This window comes from Echinops telfairi, unplaced genomic scaffold (assembly GCF_000313985.2).
Source record: "Echinops telfairi isolate 266 unplaced genomic scaffold, ASM31398v2 ScPeMD7_14;HRSCAF=57, whole genome shotgun sequence".
NCBI classification, from domain to species: Eukaryota; Metazoa; Chordata; class Mammalia; order Afrosoricida; family Tenrecidae; genus Echinops; species Echinops telfairi.
The window spans coordinates 1,279,201-1,282,019 of NW_022103911.1; positions in this window are offsets into that span (position 1 = coordinate 1,279,201).

Sequence of the window (2,819 nt, forward strand, 5' to 3'; positions counted from 1 at the left end):
AAGGTGTTATTGGCCAACTTTGCAGTAGTCTTCAATTTCCTAAATGGAACATGGTGTTACAGACAAAACCTGGTGGCTTTTTTGACTAATATATATATGTATATATTGCTACTATATTTTAAAAACACTTAATCTTATGAAAATTATAATGTAACAAATCCCTGGTTAGAATAGTTGGAAGCTTATTTGAAATAGAAATCGCTCAGCTGTATTTTTGTGAGCTTCCTGGCAGTTGCAGGGTTCAGTGCTCCCTCTCCTGGTTTTATCTCTTGGTGAACTGACCTCTCCTCCCAGGATTGTTGTGATAATTAAGAAGACAATTTTGAAGAACCAGATTAGATAGTCTAATAATGATCGTCTATTTCTGGTTTGCATGGTCTCAATCCTTTCACAACAGTGAAGAAACATTCATCTTTGGTAAAAGTGATCTACATTATCAAATAAAGTAAGATTTATGAAAAAGGAAAAACATGCAATAAAATCAATGTCATGTTTTTAAACATCTTAATCTAATACAATTTAAAATATTAAGGGTGAATATATAGCTCTTTAGCTCATTCTTCTTCTGTTATTTTCTAGTAAGTTTTATTTCTTATTATCGATGCTCTTATTTATGTCCTAGATTCTTTGGAGGCAATTACACAACCTTAATTTTTTTAATGCTCAAATCTTTGAAAGTCCAATATAGGAAATAAAGCCATTTCAATGGAGTCACAGTAGTAAAGAATGCGAGTTTCAGAAATTATCTTGAGCCGAAAATGTCCATATTAGTCTGATCGAGTCTAGAGTTTTGTTTTGCCAAAGACTTGAAGCTTTTCCTGATATGAGTACCACCCACCTGGTGGGTGGGAGGAAGGATTACTTTTGATTGCATAATTTTGTTGTTGCTGTTGTTAAGTATCTTTTTCAAGTCTCTATGGAATCTTAAATTTTACTTGTTCTTATGGCAGCATGAACCTAATGATTTTTATTTTAAAATGTTCAAAATATACTAGTTTATAAGAGAGCAGAAAGGAAGTTCTCTACATACATGATTAAAAGCCCCCCCTCTCCCCATCATGGCATACGTATTTTGAAGAATTAAAAAACTTCTACGTGAATCATTTGTACTTGAAATCATTTTTCCTCAGCTAATTAAAAACAAAGTTTTTTGAGGTTATGAAAATTTATAAAAATAAATTAGAAAGTTGAATGAATCTGAGATTTTTCTATTGAGCTAATTTTGGGGAAATCACATCACAAACCAAGATAGTGAGATATTTTAAAAAAACAAACCTGCAGCCAAAAATTTGACTCCTTATGACATATTGTTTTACTGCATTTGCAGTGAAGGCTGCCACCTTTTAAACTTTGAGAGTTCACATATTCTGAGCTTGGTTTTAAATAGGACTGTAATGTTATATGAACATCCTTTTTTATATCAGCTACACATTTTCCCTCCAACTGATCAGAGTGGTGGCTTGACATACAATGGGCTGTTTTTGTTTTTTATAACCTACCTTTAATCTTCAAAATTATTTTCTAACTCAATTTTCAGGCTGGCCTCCAGCAACCCTTTATTGAGAATGATAATAAAGAGTCACGCATTCAGAGGTATTCTTTTGTGGCAAACTGCATTTGCAGGATGTTTATTACGAGAGTGAACACGACAACCGTTCCAAGTGTACACGCAAACGAAAGAGGAAACGACAGTTGGGGAAATCCTGTTCCAGGTTTTCAGGCAGCCCGTGTGATTGACACATGATATCACTGGGGGCGTGTCCTGGAGTGGAGGTGGAGGTGGTGGCGAGGAGCTGAAATGCTGCGGAGCCGGAGTGGGATCGCTCTGTGAGGCACGCAGTGGTTTGCGGAGTGATAGCACCCGACCGAGCTCCGGGCCCCGGATAAGGAACAGCCTGTGCTGCAAAGCCATCTCCAATCTTTGCAGTAGGTAAGGATCTCTCCCTTCTTTTCCTTCTGTAGATCTTCTAGGAGAGAGTGGAGGGGAAAATGTTTGTATTAGCAAGGAACCGAACATTTCTTTGAACTGCCTGTAGATCTGAGATTACTGGTTGCATTTCAAAGCACCAGTAGCATTCCCAACTGGCTAAAACGGAGGCTGGTGAAGTGAATGCCACCGTTGGAAGGAGAGGTGGGCAGAAGCGTCCCTTTCCCTTTTTGCCCCCTTGTCCGAGCCGTTGAACACGAACGAGTTTCAAGTTCGAAACGATCGCACGTACGAAACCCAGGGTGGCTTGTGTCGCCGAGGGGCTGGCAGTCGGTGTGTGGACAAATGCCTGTCGGTTTCGGCTTTGTGGCCGAGCGAACCCCCAGCGAAGCAAATGTTTAAAAACCTGAATTTCCCGTCTGCGGGTATTGATTTCCAGCGCGCCGAGGCGCGGCTGGAACGTTGTTTGAACTCCTAGGCACGCTAAGGGACCGCAGCACTGGGGCAAAAACGTGCAAGACTGCATGTTACTTTGGGTCGCGGCTGACACGCCGAAGGTGCGCCGGCCTGTCAATCATCGCGAGCAGCAACAGGCAGCACATGGCCGAGGGCTGCGGGCGGCGGGCGGGCCCACGAGCGACCCGCCCCGCTGCGCCGGGCCCGGCCGAGGTGCGCGCCGCGCGCCCCAGAGCCTGCACGGAAAGGGGGATTAATTTCTCTTTTTGCCTCTCTGCTCGTCTGCAGCGGGCGTTCGGGTCGTGGAACCGGTGGGTCGGCGGACTGGGAGCGAGCGTTGCCCCGGCGAGGCGGACCTGCCCGGACCGGAGATCCCGGGCCTTCGGTGCCCCCACTTGCCCAGCGTGCGGGACCGGGCAAGGTCCTCGGCCTGCGC